Consider the following 12,456-nt stretch of genomic DNA (forward strand, 5'->3'; position numbering starts at 1 on the left):
ATCAGGTTGCATAAAAGAGCAGATGATGAAGTGTGAGTGTGTCCAGATGGTAGACCATAATGCCAGATAGGTTGTTATCACAATTGGCTAGGGTATATCATGGAGTTACACACATTGGGAGAGATGCCATGATTAGACATTTCAGACAGACATGGTACAATGCCAAGTTTAGGGTAATTGCAGAGAGTCTCTGCCAGAGGTGTTTGACCTGGCAACAGCAAAACCCAGGTAGGAAAACAGTTGTCAGTTGGGGAAAAATCCGAAAGGCAGAGTGACCATTTACAAGACTGCAGCTTGATTTTAAAGAATTGCCACCATGCAATGGTCTGAAGTACGTCTTTATCATTGTGTGTCTGTTTTCTCGATGAGTGGAAGCCTATCCTACGAGAGGGAATGAGAGTCTCAAAGTTGCCAACCTACTGTTGAGAGAGCTCGATTCCCAGATTTGGATTTCCAGTCACTTTGGAATCAGATAGAGGACCTCATTTTAACAATGAGATAATTAAATTAATTTGTTTCAGCTTTCAAAATTGAGCAGAAATTACATTGTGCCTATTGACCAGAAGCCTCTGGAGTTGTTGAGCAGCTAAATGGCACAATAAAATCCAGGTTAGGGAAAGTGTGTGCATCCACTTCACTGAAATGGCCTGATGCTTTTCCCCTTGTATTGATGAGTCTTAGAAGCATTCCTGACAGAAGGACGGGATTGAGTCCACATGAAGTCCTCATGGGAAGAGCAATGAGACAAGTATTTGTACCTGGAAACAAACTGAGGAATATAACTGATGATCTAGTATTGGACTATTGTAAATGACTAGCTGATCTGGCACGTTCTGTGTCTCACCAGGTTGGAGAAGATACAACCACAGCACAGCCGAATCTAGCTCATGATTTGTGTTCAGGAGACTGGGTCGTGGTAAAGAAGCACACGAGGAAATCATGCTTAGAACCCAGGTGGAAAGGACCACATCAAGTTATATTGGTCACGGCAACAGTAGTGAAGTGTGCTCGCTTACCAAACTGGATACATGCAAGTCATTCACAAAAAGTCCCAAGTCCACCAAACGACAAGAGCAGCATCTGGTAGAACAAAGAGAAGAACCAGAAGTTGAAAGCTGTGAAGTCGAAGAAATCAGAGAACCAGACTCTGAAGAACGCATCGATGATGAACAACCAAGTAAAAGTCAAGTAGGGTGGGCACCAGTTACTGGGTCTCAAGAGACTGCTGTAGAGACTGTGGAAGAGCAAGAACTTGAAAGACCAGAACGAATTGATCAAATTATAGAAAAATCCACTGCTGAAAATCCAGCTCAAGCTCAGTCAGAAAAAGGAGAAGAACAACTGAAAGGTCCAGAACAAATTCAATCAACAGAAAGGGAAAGATCAAAAAGTCTAGAACAAATTCAGCAAAAAGAAAGAGAAAATAAAAGGACACTCAAAATAGGCGAAGAAGGTGAAAAGGCAGTACAAACCAGGAGGGTCAGAAAAGGTGATCACTGGCTGAGCAGAGTGAAGAGACTGAGATATTTTCTAAGAAGGAAAACAGGAAAAGAACTACAACAAGTAAATGAGAAATCAAGTCAAGTTGAGCAAGAACAATCAAGAAGAAGATCTTTACAGAGATCAAGAGAGTGAGAGTTCCGACCAGAAAATATAAAGCTCCTGAATGGACGTATGTCCTTCTTGAGGACTTTGAAAATCTTGATCTAAATGAAGAACAAGATAGTGTCACTAAAGAAAGAACTGATGAAAGCAAATTGAGACTACCTTACAGGGAAAAGACTTTGACACAAAGGGTGGCAATTGACAAACAAATAAAAAAGGAGAAGAAAGGAAACTAATGAAGAAAAGAAAATAAAGAAAAGGTGGCAAGAACGAAAAGCTTTTGAAGTGTGGGATCGGACGAAATTTTTTAAACATTTTCATTTAGAAGAAATCATTTTAGATAGTGATTAATATTTAACTAAAAATGGCAAAACCAGAAGTGACAGAACATATGAAATCAAGCCTAAAACAAAGATGTGTTAAATGTTGTTTATGTAGTATTACAATACTAATGTTGATGTGGTTATTCTTAACTGTTGTGGTACCTGTTCTAATGGTAACTAATAATCAAATTAACACAAATACTAGAGAACGAATGAATACATTTACTAAGAAAACTACTACTGCAAGTTTAGAACAAATGGATGAGAGCATGTATCATCATGATAAATCAAATAGTGATTTGTCATTAAATGTATTTACTAAACTCCTTTATCAATATGTCAAAACGATGGATGTGAGTGATTGTTATGTTTGCATGAAATTACCTACGTCTGTCTCAGAGGGAGTGACATATCACCATCTTCCATTAACATGTGGTGTGTCATGTAGTGTTGTGTCCAGTCTGTTTTATGTAACAGGCAAGTTGCAGTATTATTATTCAAATATGGATTTAGGGGCAGATTTACAAGAAAGTGACGCATCTGTAGAGATGCGTCACTTTCCCTGCGCCAACATGCCAAATCCTTGCGTCACCGTGGATGCGCCGTATTTACAATACGGCGCACCATGGCGCAAGGATTGACAGATGCGTCAGAAATTCTGACGCATCTTTTGACGGAAAAGTCACGCATTGCTGGAGTTGTGTCGCAAGCACGACGCAACTCCAGCAATGCTCAGGGGCGCCCTATGCCTAACATGCTGCGTCACTCCTTACGCCTGCTTCAAGCAGGTGCAGGGTTTGATGGAGCATGGACTTAAACGTGACTCAGTGAAATCTTCTAGATTTCACTGTGTCACTTTTACGGGGCTTCCTGCGACGGAACGCCCACCCTGCATACATTAAACCTGACGCAGGTTTAATGTGGCGCAGGGCTTCACAACGTGACGCATCTCCCTAGATGCGCCACGTTGTAAATGAGCCACAACTTTTATGCTGCCGCTGTGTCACAAAAGTGACGCAACGATGGTGCAAAAGTGACGCAAAGGGCTTGTAAATCTGCTCCTCAGAAATCCCTATTCAAAGAAATATGAACCCAGTGCTTAGTATTCAGTCAGTCAAAGCCAACGTTTATTTAGACCATAGTCTTTAAACAGCAGTAAAACGATGTTTATAAATACCCAAAATCATTACAATTTCATCAATGGTTCCATAAAAATAGGTAACCTATAGGCAGAAGAAAATAACACAAATATCCTAACAATGAGTGACATAATAACATACTTTCTTAATGTAAACATTATCATCACAGCCCCGCTGAGCTAAGTAAAAGTTAAAAGTTAATTTTAAATTTTGTGTTAATAAATAAGTGCATTTTAATAAAATTCACCCTTTAAAATCGCTAAAAACCCTTCGATTTATCAATTAAAAAATTTTATGGCCTTCATATAGCTTCCAATAGCGATTGCAATCTCAAGATTAGACATGTCTGTTAATAACTCTACAGCATGGGCCCATAGCACAGTACCATATTTTAAAAAAATGGGGCGTAAAAATAGTTTACGCTTGGCTAAGACTAATACACAGTCTACTAATATGTGCAAAATGTCAGCTTTTGTTCCCAGCATACATTTACAATTTTCGTCGGGCTGCATAATTTTTGCTTTTATTTTCTCGTTTGCCATCCAAGGATTAATGCCAATTCGCAGTCTTAAAATTTCACATCTGAGCCAATAATTGGGTAGTGTGTCCAGGTAGGGTACCAGGGTTCATTTAACCAGGAATCCCTCATGAATTGTATCGATTTTTTCTTACTAAAGTACTCCACATCTACCCTCCTGGACAATTCCTGCCCTTGGGATCTGAGTGTACTCTTAGTAAATTCTACTAGCATTGATTTTTGACAGATTCTCACATTTAAGTTCTCGCCAACCGTGTGCAGTTTATTTCTAGTCTCCTTCGCTCATTTTAGACTACTAAGCTGAATCCCATTTCTGCACCATTGTGAGACCTTCTGTACCACCCCGGGATCCTGTTGTTTTCAGAACCTTAACAAAGCCACTTGAGCCTGTATACTCCATGATGTTGTTCCTAGCTCAATTCTAATAGCCTGAACCATTGTTGAGCCAGGTAATGACAGTAGAGGTTTTAAACACTTCCCTTCCTCCAGGTCCCAGTCACTTTCACCACTTAGGTAAAGGACTTCTGCACTATACAGTACCTGGGGGGGTGGGGGTATCATTGCACTATAGACCTTTAACAGAGGTCTGTCTGACAAGTATCCGTAGTCCCGGTTACATCTTTTCAGCCCACATATCGATGTAAAGGCCTTTGCTTTCTGGGCTTCTAAGTGCGTGTGCCACTTTAGAGTACTATCAAACCAGACACCAAGGTATCTTGTACTCTCTCACAATTTCCAATTTTAATGGGCCCAAGAACCAGATAAACCTGGGGTCTCTTTTCCCAAAGTATAAAAGTTTTGTTTTATCCATATTTTCAGTTTAAAACTTTGCCACACAGTACTCTTTAAAGGCATGTAACTTCCTTTGGAAGCTTAACTCGGTCTGATCAAAAATTACCAGATCATCTGCATACAACAGACATGACAATTGTTTACCATTCATTTTCGGGCTGGCACTTCTATTGACTTCCAAGGCCAAGGGCAAATCCACTAGAAATATGGCAAAAAGTAAGGGGGCCAACACACAGCCCTGTCTAAGACCGTTCTCAATAGCTATTTTCAGTGTCAAGGACCCCACCGTATCCTTTTGATCTGCACCCAATTTCCTCTATGTAGCTCTTGAATTATAGCCAACAGGCCTTCCGGAATGTTATATTTTTTTAAAGTCTCCCAGAGGCATTTACGATCCACTAAATCAAACGCTGCATGGAAGTCCGCAAAGCAGCAATATAGCTTCCCTCTTTGCTCAATTGATTTCCATGCCACTGCCCATAGGGCGAAGCAATAGTCGACAGTGGAGTGGCCTTCCTTGAAGCCCCTTTATTCTACCGGCACAATCGACCGCTGCTCCACCCAATCTTTTAGTCTGCTTAATATTATTTTTGCAAAGACTTTTTCCCTAATGTCCAGAAGATTAATTAATCTGTAATTTTTCGGGGCTTTCATGTCGCCCTTCTTGTGCACCGGTCTAATTACTGCTCCCTTCCAGTTCTTAGGGATTCTTCCAGAATCTAAAATGGCTAAAAGCATGTGTGACAGAAATTCAGCCCACCAATTTAACTGAGACTTTATTATAATTACTGTGAGGTTAACGGGTCCTGCTGCTCTGGTTAGCTTTAACTTGTTTATGGTGTTTTTCACATTTACTACTGAGAAGTCTATTTTTAAATCTTCTACTAACCCGCTCCAATGCGGCAATTCTCCTACTTCGTGTGCCATACAGTTCCTTCAAATATTCCTCCCATACGGCCTCTTCTACCACGCAGTTCATGGCCCCAACAGGTTGTTCTGCTGCTGCCTGTAACAGCTTCCAGAACTGCCGTATATTTTTTGTTTCAATGGTTTCCAACAGATTTTCCCAACACTTTTCTTTATAAACTCTTTTCGATCTTCTAACTAACATTTTGTATTCCCTTCTCAGTTTTTTGAGTTTTATAAATCTACCCAAGTCATGTTTAACCCTGAGGATTCGTGCTTCTCTCCTTATCTCCATCTTCTTCTGTAAACATTCTACAGAAAACCACTTAGCTTGCCTTGCCGGAATTTTATGACGGTTTTTAGCCCTAGTTTTCTTATTTTTTTATTCAACTCGAAGGCATTGCACTACCTGTTCTATTTTTCTCTCAAACTTTTCCAGATTCTGCCCTCTGGCACTTCCCAAGTCTAACTTCTTTTGTAATTTTGTCAACTTTGCTATATATTTGTCCGTTAGTCTCGTTGTCACCCGCCCGGGGTACTCAACTTGTTGTGGAATTACTGTGTCTCCTGGACTCAGATTCACCCTTAGGACCTCAATCTGCAAGGGGTTATGGTTGCTACCTTCCCTTTGACCTACCCGGAAACCCTTTATTAATGCAAAGTTCCAAGCAAAAGTAAAAGCATAGTCTATTGGTCAATTTTGTGTACCTATTTTAAATGTTTTCTTGGCCGGGCAATTAAATGTTTTCTTGGCCGGGCAATCTTTTTCTGTCCTTCCATTCAGACAGAATAGGCCCTTTGTCCCCAAATACTTTCCTAAGTTCATTTCTTGCCTTGAGGGAACAGAATCAGGAAAGTTAGCCATCCTTATATCGTAAGCTTCCAATATTTTCATAAACCAAGGGTCTAACTTATTAGGATCCAATTTATGGTTGAAATCACCCATTATTATTATTATTAGTGCTTAGTAGTAAAGAGGCAGAGTTTATGGATGAGTTATTTTTAACAACCAACCCAATAGATATAACATATGCTCATAAGAATAATCTAACTTGTATTCTGCACGATGGAGTCACATGCACCACCATGGGCTAATCAGGAGGGGGAGTATAAGAAAGGCAAGACTCATGCTGTCCCTAGACTTGTCAAAATTGGGGAAATTCTGTCTACATAGACTAAAAACAGAGTATAACAATATCTTCATTGGTTTCAGTGAATATGGACATACCTTCCTAATCATGGGGGATGGGGACTAAAAGGGTGAACTGATCCTGTTTTTCCAGGTATTTATTACATGTGTGGTAAAATGCCTATTTTAGGTTGCCGGCATGATGGTATGGTAGTTGTTACTTTGGGATAGTATTCCCAAAGGTTTATCACATAGATAAGAACAATGGAATCAATGAAGTAGGACAGGGACTAAAAAGAAGTAAAAGAACAATTTTTTCAAAAATAGTAAGTGACATATTTGGTGCACTGATACCGTCAGTTGGAGTCGTACTGAATTCACATAAGATACGTAAATTGTCAACAATAGTTGATCGTCTATCCACAGATGCTGCTGGAGGATTTTTGATGATTAATACTGAAATGGTTTCAATTAGATGTATGGTTTTGAAGAATCGACTTGCCCTTGATATATTATTGGCAAAAGAGGGTGGAGTCTGTGGCATGTTGAAAATTCAACACTGCTGTACATATATCCCAGACAAAAGGAAAGGTATTGAGGGATATATTAAGAATATTACAATGATTCATGAAGACTTGACCCACCTGGAGGTTGACGGTGTTTGGAAAAGACTAAGTAAAAGTATTTCTGCTGTAGGTAGTTGGTTATCTACTTTTGGGAATAGTCTAATAGGAAAAATACTAATCCCTATAATCTCAGTAGCGACAGTAACCCTGATGATAGTGATGACATATAAGTGTTGCAAGGGTAAACCAGAACCAGAATGATGGCTGAAATAAAGAAAAAAAAAGAATGGGAAGAAAGAAAGAAAGAAAGAAAGAAAGAAAGAAAGAAAGAAAGGGAAGAGATGGAGTTAGAAGAAATAAAAGGAAGTCTGTATGATAAAATTAAAAAATTAGACATGAAAGGGAAAATGGAAGGACTTTGTAGAAGGAGAGGAAGACCTATAGAGTGACGATCTGAAGACCCAGTACATCCTGATCCCGGTAGCAAGAGCATGTTCTGACCAGGACACATCCACCCCTGAAGTTGCACGAGTGACTTGGCGGTGGCTCCAAGGTGCTCTAGCGGCTGTCTAGATGCAGACACGTGCAGACCCAGTGCAGCCCATAGGCAGTCCTGTGGCAACTCATCCATGAACCAGACTTCAACGGGTTGTTCTCTTCCGACCCCATTTTTGCATACACTCGTAGCAAAAACATTAAAGACATGTTGTCAGTCACATCTACAGTTAATCTTGACGAGTTCAAAGGTATGCAGAAATGCCACAATTGTGTCAATTGTCACAATGTCATCACTGGCAATTTCATTCACCATCCACGTTCAGGTAAAATTATCAATCTCAGATACACTGGCACCTGTGATAGTACCAATGTCATTTACACCATCAAATGCCCTTGCGGTTTATTGTATGTCGGTAAAACTTCACGCAAAGTGAAAGTCAGGATTTCAGAACACAATAGTTCAATCCGCACTAAAAGCCTCAAATCTCCCTTGACTACACATTGGTTAGAACACCATCACACCATTGCACAATTGAGATTCACCATTCTTGAAATGATGTTTCGCAACACGCAAATTAATACTGAGAGGCTACTAGCGCAGAGAGAAGTTTGGTGGACCAAGTTCTTACAAACCCTGTTACCCCTTGGGCTCAATGACAAATTAGAAATGCAATGTTTTCTGTAATATCCATGCGAGTCATTTTGCCCTAATTCCCCCCCTCCCTTTTCCTTAGATTGTACGTCTTTTTCAGTCCGAGCAATTCAACAACGTCTCTCCTTTGACCAGCCTTGATTTTCAGTCTTTTCTATCAGTCACAACATTTAGACCATCACACCATTTTTCCTCCCTACAGTCGTCCTTGGCCGACTCATGGTTCTGTCGTTTGTCAGTTTCTTTTATTTTGTTCACGTTACTTTATTTTTCATTTTAGCTTCTGTCATCCTGGTTTCCTAACTAGCTTCACCTTTTTTCTATCTTGTTTTTGTCAGCATTTTCTAGTATCTTCATCCCTCTCATCCACATATGCTCTTTACATTACTTCTATGTCTCTGTCTCTCTCCGTCACCGGTTGTTCTACTTGCTTGCATATTTTTGTTTATGTTTCTCCCTGTCCTTATTCCATTCACATTTTCGCTATTGTTTTCACTCATGTTGTCCTTTTCATTTTTCATCTTATGAGCACACGGATCACTTTGACTCCACCAGTGTTCTGTTTTCACCACACCTCATTTTTTATGCACGTACATTGTGTCCTTATCACTATTTGGGCTTTATTGTATTTTTGCCATCTGGTAACACAGTCTTCTTTTTCACGTTCTTTTTTACGTTCATGGTGTTCCCGAGATATTCATTTCACACCTTTTAGTTTTACAGTTGCATATTGCGGTCTTAACTTCTTCCACTTCACCGCATAATCATTGTTTACATTTCTGTTTTTTATGCATGTGCTTTTTTCACCACGATGTGGGCGTTCTGTGGTTGTGTACTACACCCTTTGTTCACGCAGTCCTCTTTCTATCCCTATTACGTTTCGTCCGGTATCACGTGATCGCGCGTTTGCTTATTCATTTCCTGGTTGCACACGCTCGTGTTGCTGCCTTTCTCGGAGGTCCACAGTAGCCCGAACCATTTCGTCTTTTTACTCCACATCTTGATGGTAAGTCTTTGTCTGTTGTTTTAAGTCACTTCCGTTCGTTATTCTATTCGAACTTGCTGGCCTTAATTTTTGAGTTTTTTCCTCTTTCTTTCTTGCCTTAGTGCCTGCCTTACTCTCAGTACGCGGTGAACCCCTGCTCAGATCAGTGTTAATTTTTGCCATGCTCTTCTGAAGCATTTCACCATCTCATTAACCAGCCTTTTGTGGATGTGCTTTCAGTAAGTTTCAGCTTTTATTCCGCTCTCTGTTACGTAATTGTTCTCTTCTGGCTTTGGTTTACAGTGCATTACCTGTGTTTCAGCATACTTCTGTTGAAGTTCCCTATCCATTGACAGACACTGTGAACTCCGTACTTTGTGTACATCGTTGCTCGTCTCTTCTTATCTAGTAAGAGTCTGTAGTTTTCTTCGTCTTTCACAGTGGGCAGTATCACGGTTTACCACTTTAGCATTCTGTTCACTTGAACATCTTTTCGAGATATTTTGTGTCACCTTGCGTACATTTTCAATCCCCTTCACCCTTCTAAACACAATGGGTTCGGTTTCGTTCTATACACACGTTCACTGTTTGTTCCATTCTCCTCACACCACTGCATGTTGAATTGCTTCGGCTTGACTCAGACTAGCCGCCCACCTCCCTGGTTCCAGTCACGATGCATCTTGTAATTGTTTCAGTGCTTCATACTATGTGTTTTCGCAGTGCATAAAGTTTCAATGTAATTCCCTTTTTTCCTACAGCTGCCCCAGAAGAAGGGATGCTTCTCATCCCGAAATGCATTGGGCATTTTCCCACGATCAAGTCTACTGGCACTGCGCAGTTTTTATATTGATTGTATTCAAGTATTTTTGTTTTTCATGTCGCTTCAACATTGATGCCATGTGCAATTCTTATGTTGCTTTCTGATTGACTTATAAAAAGAGTCTCTCTCAATATACTTTTGTTTTCATTGCTCACCAGATTGTGTCTAAGAGAGTTTAAACTCACGCTAATTCTATTATACTTTTGTAAATGTTACAATTGTTTCTTACATTTTCTCAGCTGTGCACTGGTGTCTGTTCACCAGCAGTTTATATGTAATGTTGCGAGGTGGGCTTCCTCGTCTCTGAGTTGCACGCTTCATGTGCTTAATTGTATGAATTGTTTTGGTTCATTTATAATAGTTGGTGTGCGCTAACTTACACATACTAGTTTAACTCATCCATGGGGCCTTCTCCAAGCTTGAGAGATGGACTTTACTTTGCCCCACCGATGGATTCCAGGAAGTAGCCAGGCCATGCAACAGAGACTTCAACAGATCACAGAATGCCAAGACTGTCATCAAGGGATCAAGCGACATCATCGTCAGGTGTTTACAATGGACTCCACCTATGCTCCTGATGCACCTATGTTTGAACTATGTAACACCAATTGCCTCACGGCAAGAGTACGCTGGACTGACTAACATCACTTAGGTGGACTGTCACTCAACTGACGCAAAGCTGAAAGGTCCGGACTTCATCAGCACCGTGTTCGTGTCCAGATGTACCTGGACACATGCGAAGATGCCCGAGTGCTCCCAGTTGCACCTGTCCACCGCTGTCCTACGGACTGCCTCTCATAACTGTGAGACTTTTTCAGTTATTTTTTGTTGGATTCTCATTCCTTCCAACAGGTTGGACTGCTGTTTGTTGTTTCTTTGTTTGTTTTTAATAACATTTGGGAGGAATTTTGTATCCTGCTGGACACAGTCTAGTGTTTTGCCAGCCACTCCCTTGAGAAGACTGGCCACGCAAATGCATGTCTTTTCTACACATGCTCTGAAATGTGGCGACAGGCCACGCAATGCATGTCTTTTCTACAAATGCTATAAAATGTGGCTACAGGCCACGCATTCTCCCCCACACCCATCAGTCAGGTGACCCTGCGAATAAAAGAGCCTGAGTGCACGTGCTCATGGCCAGTGCTAGTAACCATATACTCTGAGTCTGTGTCCTTATTCTTCATTATGCGGGCCTAAGGCCCACGATGTAACAGGCGCATTCAAACTCACTCAATAGGAGGTTACATTCAACTCACTCACTCAAATTCAAATCATATAAAACTGAACTACTGTGGATGAGACGTTCCCGGAATCCCGATCTTATGCCACCAGACTTTTGCCCCAATTCTTGAACCTCTTCTCAATCACCTACAGAAATGGTAAAAAACCTATGGATAGATCTGGTCCCAGAACTCATGTAGAGGATCAGATTAATTACCTTGCATGCACAGGATTCTTCCTTTTAAAATAACTGAGGAAAATCCTGCCTATTCTCTCCTTGACGGCTCAACGGGTGATGAGCTAGGCAACAGCCTTGAATCACCTGGACTACTGTAATTCCCTCTTCTTAGGGCTTGAGGTGGGGCATTTGAAGAAACTACAATGAAAACTTGGTTGACCATGTTCTTGTTCTTCGACTGGTGCACTCAAAGCTCTTCATTGGCTGCCAGTGGGAAAAAGGGTGATGTATAATTGCTGTGTTTAGTCAATAAGGCTATCTACCTCAGTGGCCCTGATTATTTGGTGGAGAAGTTACACCAATACTTTCCGGCTCACAATTTACGACCAGCTGGATGTAATTTGGTAGTGGGTATTTGTTACAAACGTGTTTGTGTGGGAGTGGCAAATCTATCACATGAACTGAAATCAAAGCTTTGGAATAAACTCCCAGTGGCTTAATGGCTCACACCTATCCTTTCATTTACCAAAGAGGAGCTTTGAAGGGAAAACAGGCAAACAAGGGGTGCCCTCCACTCGACACTGTCAAAAAAAGGCGCTTGTTGCACATGACACGTGAACATCAAGCGTTTCAAGGGTGACCCGCGTTTTCTCTTCCAGCGGGGAATGGTTTGATATCTCTTCATTAACCCCCACTTGTGTATCTTTAAAAAAAAAAAAGACAGTGCAGGTCCAATCCCCCCAAGGTGATTATGACAAGTGTTCAGATACAAATAAAAGATGTTTATGATTTGTGTGTTTACATTCAATTTTAGGCGACTGAGAAAAAGCCGTCCTCCCGTTTTTACATGTTGTGTGCTGGTAGGAGTCCACCGAGAAACTACATTGTAATTACACCATATACCAAACAATATATTGTTCTATCCCTTTGGGTCTATAGAATACCACAAAATCTGTGTGTGGATATATACAATGTATTCTCTATGCCACTTGTTGTCTCCTTTTATCTCTTTTAATCTGCAGGTCCGATGCATCCCAAAGATGGAAGTGGGACTCCGTGCCCTAAGAAATTTGCCAAAAAATGAAGTGCCAATGAAACATGTCA

At 40.7% G+C, this 12,456-nt stretch overlaps 1 long non-coding RNA gene across 1 annotated transcript; it reads left to right on the forward strand.

The window, feature by feature from the left end:
* Positions 1-9,076: 9,076 nt before the first annotated feature.
* On the forward strand, positions 9,077-11,101 carry LOC146870512 (uncharacterized). The gene is made up of 3 exons (XR_014959405.1): positions 9,077-9,154; positions 9,256-9,372; positions 9,892-11,101. It is a non-coding gene; the product is annotated as an uncharacterized LOC146870512 (long non-coding RNA).
* The last annotated feature ends 1,355 nt before the right edge of the window (positions 11,102-12,456 follow it).

Source organism: Triturus cristatus, chromosome 1_1 (assembly GCF_964204655.1).
Source record: "Triturus cristatus chromosome 1_1, aTriCri1.1, whole genome shotgun sequence".
Lineage (NCBI taxonomy): Eukaryota > Metazoa > Chordata > Amphibia > Caudata > Salamandridae > Triturus > Triturus cristatus.